Raw genomic sequence first — 12,864 nt, 5'->3', positions numbered from 1 at the left:
CACTACAGTCTTCAGTGGAAGGCCTGAGACACATTTTATAGTGTTACTTTAGTGAGTGACATAACAAGTGCTGCTGCCCACTTGTAGCATTTAATTTATAGACCCCTTCATTACTGATTAGCATGTACCCGGTTCTAATAGGCACCCAAAAGCTGTTTAGCAAAGGAAGACAAAAATCTGGTGTGATCCTGAAGAGGGGCCCCATCCAACAAATCCCATCTGTTGTGTGTGTACTTCCAGATTTCCAGTTAGCAAATGATTCCCTTGCATTTGTAGATAACAATTTGAAGGATAGCTGAACCTTCAGATATTGCCCCATTTCAGAAATGGTACCGCCTCCAGCCCTTCCTCTGGAAAAGCCAGCCCTTTGAGCCCTCTCCACCATGCTGGTTGGGCTGCTGGTTTCTAGAAGGCATAGGACCCTGGTTAGGACAGGAGATGCAGCCAATCATGGCAGCTTTTCTCTGTTCTAGCTGCTTTGCTGTTTCCATTGCTTGTTTTGGGTCAGGGCTGGTAGACCCCCTGCTGAAGAGGAGGGTGCTTGTGTGAGTACCGTATTTGGATGAGTGTTTTGATTACGTGCATATGTGTGTGTTTGTGGGGGTTTAGGTTAAGCTGTGGGTTAGCAGGTAAAATGTGGGATTGGGGATTTGAATGTGGGGGGTGGTTCACCTTAACTTAATGGTGCTCATACCAACCTGATATTATGGGTATTCTTCATAGCATTCTGTGTATTGTTTTCCTTATTGTGCCCCCCCATATGATGATCTGTTGTTGGTGTTTTTGGCACAATTCTGTCTATATCAAATATTAGAGTGGTCTATCATTGATCTAAACTGGGCCTTCCTGGTGACCTTCTGGCTAACTATCACTTGGCTTAATAGCATTCCATCCCTAACATATAATATGCATTTTATCAATAGTCTGGCTATTCCTGGCTCAATGGTGGTTAATGACTGTGAAATAGGGATATGCTTGGTGACAATTCCACTATCCCTCTCATAACAGTGGCCTGTCTATATCATTTAAGGCTGTCATTCTTGATTATATTCTGGCTATGTCTTGTTTATTAGTGACCAATCTTTACTGTATAGTGAATATTCTCATCAACATTTGCCAGTCCCTGAATAATGGCTCATCTGTGCCACATTCATTCTGACATTCTAGCTGTGCCTGGCACAATAATGGACATCAATGGCACACTGTAGGCATTCATGTCAACATTCTAACTATGTCTGGCTTAATAATGGCCCATCATTGACATATAGCATCCGTTCTTGGCAACAGGCTGGCTCTCTCCGGCTTAATAATGACACCTCTTGTCCATGAATTGGGCATTCCTGGTGACAATCTGGCTATCTCTTAGATATTGGTGGTCTATCTTTCAAAAGGTGGGGACATTCTTACCTTCATTGAGGCTGTCCTTGTCATTTTAATGGTTTATCCTTTACATATTGTCATTCTAGGCAACATTGTGGCTACCTCTGTCATAAGACTGCTTTCTACTTGATGTTTTGTGGCTATTCTTTGACACATATAAAAAAAGGAAGGGAGGCCTCCTTTGTGTGGTGATAAGGGACAAGGAGAACTGGGTTGGAAACACAAGGAAAGTCCCTGGGCTATGTAATCACTATGGAACCCTAATGTAGTTCACATGTACCAAAAAATGCCACCCAATATCTAATTATTCATTCGAGATTGTACCCTTTCCATAAAGTTATACAGCAGAAATAAGAACCTTAAGTGTTGTTTTTGTCATAAAAAAGTGTACAGTTTATTACAGTTTTACAGTTTTACAAAGGTAAAAAACATTTATATGCACAAATTAAAAAACATTAAAATATCACAATTTAATTAAAAACAATGAGTATCAGGAGTCACAGTTTGTTTTCGTTGTCGACGCTGCGTTTCGGTGAATCTGTGATAACACCTTCCTCAGGACAAACAAATTCTATAAAAGAACATTATAATTAAAAGACATCCTTTTTGTGCATGAAAGACGGCTTTAGCTCTTTTTGTCTTTTTTATCAAAACAGTTTTTTAAAAAAAACATTTTTTAACCTTCTATCTGTATTTACAACACGCTGAAAACATTGTACCCACTAAAGCTATAGTATACATAATTAGGTTCTGAAGGGTGCATTCCTGGGAGCATTTGGGTATATGTAACTACATCATTGAGTTCCGTAGCATTGTTAACTAAAAATCACATGTTGGGTAGCTTCTAGACGAGAATGGTTGTGAAGCGTACCTGTGTGTGATTTCATCAGCTTCCTCTGCTATTCAATTTAGAGGAAATTTCTCATGCGTGATCATGGTGTGTATAGCTTCTGGTTTCTTAATTTCCAGGTAGCAATACCTTTCAAAGAGATGCGGGACATAAGTATTCAAACCGTCTATGTCATTTTGATTTAAAGCAAATTTTTTGAGTAGACGTTACTAGATCCGCTTTTTACCTGTTTGTATTCAAAGCTCTATGGTGTAGAGGTTACCGGAGGGGGGCCACCGTTTTGAATGGGGGAACCACTGTTAAGATCAAGAAAACAGATAGAATGGGCCACATTATTAATTATTGGATCTTTTCTAATGTCCTGTACATTAAGCAGGGTTTTGTATTCGAAGTATTATAACTCACCAATACTAAGGATTATGAATAATCCTTCCTTCTTAAATTAAAGGCGCCACTGGATGTCTTCAATTATATCCACAGCGTTGGGTAATGTCATTGACGGTTGCTTTAAAATTCAACCTATGTGGAACATGTAATATATACCATAATTAGTGATAGAGTTGATTTCCACCGGACGTTTTAAAAAAGCTGTCGTTGTTAGTGCATAAACGGTATCTAAATGGTAACTGGACCATGTTTTAAGATGTTAGAGGAAAGGCAAACTAACTGTAGTCAGTCTGACTGGGAGCATTAATAGTCCAAAGGGCCTCGGGTAGAATTGCCGCAGTTTTAAGCACAGTTGTCGGCATTCAAAGATTCGGGTTGCCGAGCGAGGTTTTGTACTCGCGCTTACCTTTTAGATTTTAGCCGGCCTCCCTGCACTACAATTGTAGTTTTGCTTGTCACGTGGTAGTTAGAACAACGTCACCGTTCTAACTACCACGTGACAAGCAAAACTACAATTGTAGTTCCTTGTCTAAACCCATCCTGATTGGTTAATGACCTAGTACGTCATCCAATTGATGTTTTTCCCGGAAAATCGAGTCCTTCTTAAACAGGAGACGGGCAGCCCTGTTTATCTTTGGCCGATCGTGGAATCGAGCAGATGCTGACAGGACCGAGAGGGGATATATGGTATATATTACATGTTCCACATAGGTTGAATTTTCAAAATCAAAATGACATAGACGATTTGAATACTTATGTCCCGCATCTCTTTGAAAGGTATTGCTACCTGGAAATTAAGAAACCAGAAGCTATACACACCATGATCACGCATGAGAAATTTCCTCTAAATTGAATAGCAGAGGAAGCTGATGAAATCACACACAGGTACGCTTCACAACCATTCTCGTCTAGAAGCTACCCAACATGTGATTTTTAGTTAACAATGCTACGGAACTCAATGATGTAGTTACATATACCCAAATGCTCCCAGGAATGCACCCTTCAGAACCTAATTATGTATACTATAGCTTTAGTGGGTACAATGTTTTCAGCGTGTTGTAAATACAGATAGAAGGTTAAAAAATGTTTTTTTTTTAAAAACTGTTTTGATAAAAAAGACAAAAAGAGCTAAAGCCGTCTTTCATGCACAAAAAGGATGTCTTTTAATTATAATGTTCTTTTATAGAATTTGTTTGTCCTGAGGAAGGTGTTATCACAGATTCACCGAAACGCAGCGTCGACAACGAAAACAAACTGTGACTCCTGATACTCATTGTTTTTAATTAAATTGTGATATTTTAATGTTTTTTAATTTGTGCATATAAATGTTTTTTACCTTTGTAAAACTGTAAAACTGTAATAAACTGTACACTTTTTTATGACAAAAACAACACTTAAGGTTCTTATTTCTGCTGTATAACTTTATGGAAAGGGTACAATCTCGAATGAATAATTAGATATTGGGTGGCATTTTTTGGTACATGTGAACTACATTAGGGTTCCATAGTGATTACATAGCCCAGGGACTTTCCTTGTATTCTTTGACACATCCTGGCTATCTTTCATATAATAGTAGTTCACCCGTAGCATATTTTGTATGTTCTTGACATAATTTTAGGTTTCTGTTGCATAATGGCCACGCATGATGAAACACATCACTGACTTGGTTATGGTCATTCTTGACATAATTCTGGCTCAACCTGGAACAATGGTGGTGAAAACCTCTACCATAAGATAAATATGCCTACTTGTTGATGATGATAAATATTGTGCTTTCATGAGAATAACAAGCTTCAGTTTATGGAAATGTAACATATTTACACTAAATGAAAATATAGTGTTTCACGTTGAAATGTCTAAATTTTCAGAATTTTGGGAACTTACCTTTTAGAGAAATTGAATTAATTTCATAAAGATATTCAAAGCTGATAAATGAGTGATAATTTATGCTTTTGATTCATAGGTACAAGTCAAACCAAGCTAGTGCGGCAGTTATTTCATCACTTTTGTGGAGCTATTTCATCATCTATATTCATAAGGCTTTCTAGGATGTTTTTATACTGCTGTCTGGGAAATGAGAATGGAAATATAGAGCATTTGTGTAAATCATGTTAATAAAAGACCACGCAAATGTTTGCAGATAGTAATCACAGGCAAGTACAATGGAAAACTGGGTATTCAAGAGGTATTATCCTTGAACTTTATATCCACAAAATACAACTAGGTTAATTCCTTGTAAGGTATTAAGGGGAAGAAAGTCAAATTCCTCAGTATACTTAGGTTGTTTATGGAGAGGAAAATTGTGAATGTGTGGAAGGATATGAGTGTGGTGAAATATCATTTAAAAAACGTATTGAAACCAAAAAGCATCCAGTTTAGAAGGTGAACTGTATCCAGGGTCTTACTTCAAACAATTGCTCCCACCACTCACTAAGAAATTGCAAACATGATATATCCGTCTTTTTCAAAGCTCATAATGTACCTTCATTTGAAGAAACCATTAACTGTCTCGCAGAACTACTATTCAATCTCCAACCTATTATTTTGCAGCAAAATGATTGAAAGCAGAAGCAGACTCAGTGGGCATTTCCCCAGAGGTCTCCTGGAAAAAGACCAATGACTCTCATTTCAAGCTCTCCATGCTTTATTGCAACAGCCACAGCATGAAAATAAGCATAGACAGAGGGGAGGCAAGAGAGATAGAGATAAGAGAATGTGAGAGGAAGAAAAGAGAGAAGGCAAAGATAAAAAAAACAGCCTTAGTACCCTGAGTTTTCTCTTGTCTATGACATAGCTGACATCAGAATCCAGTTGGAGAGGTCGGAAAATGGGAAGGGCTAGTTGGAAATTCCTTTGCTTAGATTTGATCTTTTTTTTCCAATCATACCTAAACAATAAAAGTAGGTTTACTAGAATTATCTTCACAATCAATGTCACTTGGCATACTTTAGGGCTATCTCTTTCTTGCCTGTTCTTTAATAAATGCCTGTGTCATGCTCTACATGACCCCGTCACTTCTTGCTCAACCTACCACTCACTTGACGGCTGAGGTCCTTGGTGGTACTGATATGAATGGGAGCAAGTGTAGTTGACGTACATCTGACTTGAGTCTGGGCACGGGCACTGAGTATGGCAAAGAATACAAACTGGGCCAAATGCACTGGCCCTTCCTGTGACCAAGCCAGCCAAGCACATAGAGTAATGTTTTGAGAGCTTCTATTGTGTCTGTGACTTTGTATTCCTTCTTTATTATCCTTTCTTTATGTTCATAGAAGTGCAATGCACACGTGAGGCAGACTCAGTGCACTGTCAGTGTTCCGAGATCGATGTTCCGGATTTCCCCAGGATCATAGCTTCTATAAATGCGGGCACTTGCAGTCATCAAGACTTCCAGCTGCGGTATCGAAGCGAGAGAGTGAAGCTGATCGCATGTGGCCAATATGGTAAGATGCATCGCTAATGATGCGCTTGTGATTATTTACGCTTAAGGGGAAGTTGTATTATGGCAAGACTTTAGTTTCTGTGCCCTGTGTTTGGCAAACTTTTGTCATGGAACCAATGAAGAAACAGGGCATGGCCTGGCTCTATTATTAAAGTTCTAGGTCCCTGTTTGACCATTGAAGTCTCCGGATCCTTAAGGGGACATTTCAGAGAACCGAGTTGTCATTATAATAGCGCATGAGTGCTCTTCGGCCCTGTATCTTTGTGACTGAGCTGTTTGGGAAAGAACTTAGACACAGAGCAAGTTATCTTCGTAATAATTCCCAGTTGTATGACAAACAGTTGATTCAACACAAATAATTGTCAAAGTATTATTATAAAAGAGGAACAGTTGTGATTCATGGTAGAGTAACAGTACAAGACAGTGCTGTGCAAAAGAACTTTGAACTGATCTCACAAGTTTAAGAAGTACCTGAACATCCTGTGAGACCTATTATTAGGATCTGTTCCCAGAGCTCTTTGGTTTATACAGGTCTCCATCCTCACAGTATCCTCCCTAATAACGCTTGTTTAGCCCCTCTTATTCTCTGAATGAGATTATAAAGAGTCGGTGCTGCTGGAAAGTGTGCTTTAAGGGTACCGTTCCTGAGGGAATGTATGCTTGACAGAACTGCAAGCCCAACAGTATTTTGTTCCTCCCGAGCAGTAGCATCAAACATGTCCACACTACACGACCTCTGAGCAATGAAGTGGGACTTCCAGAAAGAGGTTCTGTCTGCATGTTCTGAAACAGCTGCATTAGCCTCACAAGTAATTCAATTATTGGGGAACAGGTTATACTGAGGCGTGGGTTAGATGCTTTTCCTTCCACCAGTGGTATTAGTGCACAGAACTCATCACCTGTGGTTTCAGTTACCGTCCCAACACCAGTTTCTTTAGCATCTTGTGAATATTACTCTGGTGATCCTGTGCGAGTCCAGACCTTTTTAACTCAAGTTCAGTTACATTTTATGGTACGACCAGCTGCTTTTCCTCATGCTCAGTCATGAATCACCTTCCTGATAGGGTATTTGAGTGGTGATGCAGCCATGTGGGCTGTCCCTCTAGTAAACACTGATGACCCTCTCTTGTATAATTGGCACAATTTTAAAACAGAATATGAAAGGGTTTTTAATAGAAGAACTATGACTGGTTCTGCTGACAGAGAATTGTTAAAACTGCTTCAGGACCCTGTTTCTTACTTAACTCAATTCAATTGTCTTGTTGTTGAGACTAGTTTTCCGGAAGAAAAAAAGCCCGCTCTTTTTTATCAAGGTTTAAAAGATGATTTAAAAGAACATACTGCTCAGATTGACCCACATCTGGCCTCATGTGAAGAACTAATAGCCCCACGTTACGCTTAGGCCATTGAATTCATGAGCAGAAAGGGGAACACAAAAGACCAGAAAGTCGTCCTTTTGTTCATAATATGGAATTCCCAAGGCAGTCTACAGTTGACGCCGGAGAAACAAGGGAGATCGGCGGACTGCAGAAACCCACCATGGATCAGGAAGGAACAACATTGCTGCAATAGACAGTGTATTTATTGTGGAAAAAAGGGTAATTTTGTCAGAGAATGCCCCACAAAACCAAAGGCAGTGAATGTAAAATCTGCTGGCACCCCATTCTCTTCTAAAGAGTCGGGAAACTATAAAGCTTGGGAGCTGTTCAAGAGAGTTCGCCAAGCCTTTCCATCTCAAATCCTAATCTGGCGATTGCCAATACCTTGCAGAGTGCTGCACCACATCTAACACTAAATGCTCACATCCTAGTGAACTATGAATCCAAAGATATTGTTCTCATGGTGGACTCTTGGGCAACAGGAAATGTCATTGATGCTAAATACTGTTCCAGCTTACACATACTAACTGTGCAGAAATCTTGATCCGAGAGAGTGCGAGCAGTATATGGCTCCTTGTTAACATCTGGTCTCATCACTCATCAGACCATCAAAGTAGAACTATGGTGCACTCAAGATACTAATATGCATAAAGAATACATTCATTTCGATGTAATCACAGCTCGACAGCTTGGCATCATTGTTGGCATGCCATGGTTAATGGAATACAATACAGTAATAGACTGGCTAACTACAAGGAAACTTTCAACGCTGAGTGGTGTAGAGAGCTGTCTGCACAAGGCACACACAAAAGTTTTTACTAATCAAGGGTCGCAAAGCCTCTGTCATCTCATAGCCACAGCAGCAGAACAAGATGTAGAATTGCTCAAGGAGTACGCTGCTTTCCAAGATGAATTCAGCCCCTCAAGCACCAAAACCTTGCCCCCACACTAATCCTATGATTGCCAGATAGATCTGGTTCCTGGCACAAGGAGCCCCTGTAGCAGTATCTACGCTCAGGATAATCAGCATTTGCAAAACTACTTAGACAAATACCTACCCAACAACTTTATAAGACCCTCCAAGTCCCCAGCTGCATCTCCTCTTTTTTTGCCCAAAGGCTAATGGGGAACTACAATCATGTAAAGATTATAGAGCCTTGAATAATATCACGTGTAAAAAAACAGTTACCCACTACCACTCATTCCTGTCCTATTAGATCTGGCGCGTTCAGTGGTCATCTACACCAAATTGGACTGTCGAGGTGCATTCCACTTGGTGCGCATTTGAGAAGGCGACAAATATAAAACTGCCTTCACAACTATGTATGGGCTTTTTGAGTATTGTGTCGTGCCATTTCGCTTATGCAATGCTCCGACAGCATACTAATTTTTCGTGAATGATTTATGCATGAATACCTGTACCATTTTGTCATGATATATTGATGGCATTTTGATTTAGTCCAGTTCTCCTGACACTCATATAGATCATGTAAAAATAGTCCTCAGTATGCTGCTCACCCATGGCCTATATTGCAAGCTAACAACATTTTGAGTTTCACACCACAAAGGTAGTGTTTTTAAGATTTATCTTGACACTCCAGGGAATCGCAATGGAAGAAGGAAAAATGCAAGCTATTACAGACTGGCCAACACCTACCTCAGTTAAGGACATACAAAGATTCCTTGGCTTTGCCAAATTTTATAAGCACTTTATTGACCATTTCTCTGGCAGAGCATCAGCTTCGTCTAAATTGCTCAGGAAAGGGGCAAACATTCTCTGAAACGCAGACCGAACAAGCATATCAAGTCCTCAATAAAGCCTTTGTCTCTGCTGCTATTCTCAAACATCCTGACACCACACACTCTTTTATAGTCAAAGCAGTTACCTCAGAGATGGCCACAGGTGCTATCCTGTCACAACGAGATGTCATCACCGGCCAGTTACATCCTGTAGCTTACTTATCAAAAAAGATGTTGCACGCTGAGCATCACTTTACTTTGCCTGAAAAAGAATTATTAGCCATTTGGTCTGCATTCAAGGAATGGCGTCACTATTTGCTTGGTGCTAGAGAACTGGTCACAGTCCACACTGACCATCAAAACCTTCAGTTTCTACGATGTGCCAGAGCATCAACTGTCAGACAATTATAATGGACCCTTTTTTTTGTCTAGTCTGAGCCAGCGTGCATGCGCTGCTCTGGGATGCATTTAGTTGGGGCTTTTCAAAGCTGAACACGCGCTGGTGCGTGTGCTTAACCCTTGATTGGCCTTTGCATGCGTCTTTCTAAGAAAGACAGCACGCAATTGGCCCATGGCGGGTGCATATCGCGCTTTCTTTCTGCCTTCGCCTAGGGTTGTCGGGAGCGAGCATCAGCGCAATCTGTTTCCAATTACCGAGCCAGCTCTCGCGTTCGCGTTAATTGGAAACAGATGGAGATCGTGCTAGCAAGCGCGTGCGCGCACACAACTCCCGGGTTTGTTAATATCCCTGTGTTTGAAAATAATCTGTGTTTAAGAGACTCCTACCTCCACTGCCTAACTGTATTATTACATTCCAAAAGTGGAAGACATGCATGAGAGAGCTCATTCTTTCAAGGGGCCGTAGCCCCCAGAGCTAAAATGCTGCATAAATCAAAATATTTTTCAAGTCATGGAAGCTTAGATTGTTAATTATTTTTTTTTTTACATCAACAGATCCACAAGTATTCTTCTGATCGCCTGCAAACATGCAGAGACATATTTACAAGGTATTTGTGCCACCACACTGACACTTTTAACACAGGAAAAAGTGGTGCACCCGTGGCGCAAGGGGCTTGTAAATAAGCCCCACAGGGTTTAGATCCTGCCTAGAAAATATAGGATAAATGTCCTTATTTTGCAGCAGTGGGCTCGTGTTTGTGAACGTGGCGGAAACTCGCTGCTTGACAACACTGGCTTTTTCGAATGTCACCTTGGTATCGCACTCCTATTACTGCGGTCCATAAAAGGCCGAAGAACATGAGGGAAGCCGGCTTCCTTTTAAAGCGGTGCTGCTCTGCCCAGACTTTTTAATGAGCCGTGGTACTGGGGCTGTCCTCCTTGTACTTGTGTGGTAAGCCAACCACCCCCTTCCTATCTAGCCCTATGTGAATTTGGCGGTGATCACCCGGCCATTGCTGGGGATGCAGTCTACCTAAGGGGGTGGTACAGCTTCTAAGACAGCGTCGCCCTCCAGGGTGCAAAGTGGCGGCAGCTGGGGGGAGTTGTTGCGCCGAGTAGGACTGGTTTGTAGCCTAGGGCGGGAACGGAGGCGGGCCCATGCATGGGTCAAGGTGTGTAGAGCATGGTAGAGCGATTGCTCTGCAGGCCCCGGGTTTGACTCCCGGATCGTCATTGTTCCCATCTCCTTACCTGTCCACTGCTTGTGCAGATGGTCCAAGGAGCGTTAGGCCCGGGGTCATCAGGGGGGTGCATTAGCCAAGGACCCCTCTCCCCTTCCTTTCTCAATAGTACCAGCTAGGCAGAGAGAGCCACTGAGCTAGAGGTCAGATTCCTGCCGGAGTAAGAGGGCAGATTCCTGCCCGCTCCTGGAGATGGGGTAGACCCGACCAGCTCTCTCGCACAGTCGCCTGGCCCGCCATTATTTTCTCTGTAACCCACGCTACCAGAGATCCGGGTCCAAAGGGAGTGGCAGGAGACGTGTGGCCGTGTACCTAGTACTCGCTGATGCTTACCCCCTCCGGGCATTGAAAGTGGCTCACGGCTGGCACTCCTCTTAGTGCAATGGAGGAGGTGAGAAAATGACGCCTCATAACCTAATTCAGACTACTGTACTCCCGCTTTGACACACCGCTGGTGGTGCTTTCACGCCGTCATCGCGGGTTGGGTGGCATGTATTGTTGTTGCGGTGAGCGTGCCCGGATGCACCCCCTCAAGCCCGTTGCGTAGAGTGTCCCCTCCCCGGTGACCTCCGGACACAGCTAGGTCTGCCCACTCTAGGTGGGGGTGCCTGGAGCAGGCTTTCATCCGCCTTTGCGCATTTGTATGGACACTGAGTGGGTGGGGCTTTTTAGGTCTCGCCTGTCGATGCGCATGCGCATCGAGCAAGCGAGACTATTGCGAGTTATCCACTCTTTATCCACACTGCAAGGAATCGTGGCGATTCCTTGCAGTGCCCGTGACTTTTAAGGTCAATGCGCATGCGCATTGAGCTTATGCGCATGCGCATTGACCTTAAAAGCGCGTGCACGTCCGTCTCCTAACAACACACACACACCCTCTCCCCCGCTCCGCCCCCTCCCGCCGTGTCGCATTTCTCTTTCTCCTCCCCCTCCCCTCTCTTCCTTCCGTCTAACGCCGTGTCGCACCTCTCCCCTCTCCGCCCCCTCCCCGCTCCGCCCCCTCCCCTTCCCTCCGTGTCGCATTTCTCCTCTCCCCTCTCCGCCCCCTCCCCTGCCCGCCGTGTTATTTGTTTATTTTACCCGCCGTGTCTCTGCTGCTTCCCCCTGTCCTGTCTCTCCTCCTCTCTCTCTCTATACCCTCCCCCTCCTCCCCACCACTCCCATCAAGTCCCTCTGGCCCTTCCCTCCTCCCCGGACCCCTCCTCCCCTGCCCCCTCCACCCTTTCTTGTTCGGATTTAAGGTTGAACTGCGTTTGCTCACGCATTTTTTGCTGTTTGCTTTTTGCTTTACTATGAGGTAAAGCACAGGGCTGAGTTGGTTTCTAAAGTCTCCTGCCACATTGCCGCCTACTCCCCTCCCTGCAAGTGCATTTGTACTGGTAGATTCTAGCGCCTGGTTTATCTCGGAACTCTAACTAAAGCGCTTGGCTGCTTAGTACATTTCCTGGAATCGAGACGCAGTTTTGCAAGGTACTGCGATTTATTACTGTCCCCTTTTATCATTAGTTTTCCCAGTTAACGCTTTCCTGGTTGTGGAAGCACAATTTTAGTGTGGACACTTGGGGCTCCAAACTGCAGCTTTTGAACAATGCACAGGACAGTGGTGCCAAAAACCGACCGATGCAGACGCGCGTCCTCCTTTCTGAGTTGCAGCTGCTTCTCCAGGTCGTTGGCGCCCATAATGTTCAACTCATCTAATCCACGCGCCCCCATTAGCTCGTGTCCTCTCACCTGTCTCGTTTTCTCCACGCTCACTTCTCATAGCGCATCATTTCACTCTACAGTCTCCGTGTGCTTGCATACTCAGCCCTGCCACTCTCCCTTTGGTCTTGCTCTTGTCAATTTTCTCCCCTTCCCTCCTTCTCCCCAGCCCGTTTCACATCGACACATCACTCTTGCTATAAATTACGCTCGTGCCCTGTCCCTTCCACTGCATTCCGCTCCTGAAGCTCTGTTTTGAGTATTATTAATTGTAATATTTATAGCGCTTAGAAACAACTGCAGTTTAGTCCGAAACACTATTATAAACTCAAGTTCTCTGACCCG

The 12,864-nt window shown here is 43.2% G+C and overlaps 1 pseudogene; it reads left to right on the top strand.

Annotated features, from left to right (window-relative positions):
- Positions 1–10,972: 10,972 nt before the first annotated feature.
- LOC147685152 (Nuclear RNase P) lies at positions 10,973–11,257 on the top strand (annotated as a pseudogene).
- Positions 11,258–12,864: the final 1,607 nt, after the last annotated feature.

The sequence above is a fragment of the Lissotriton vulgaris genome, chromosome 10 (assembly GCF_964263255.1).
Source record: "Lissotriton vulgaris chromosome 10, aLisVul1.2, whole genome shotgun sequence".
In the NCBI taxonomy this organism is placed as follows: domain Eukaryota; kingdom Metazoa; phylum Chordata; class Amphibia; order Caudata; family Salamandridae; genus Lissotriton; species Lissotriton vulgaris.
This window is presented reverse-complemented; position numbering and strand designations above follow the sequence as displayed.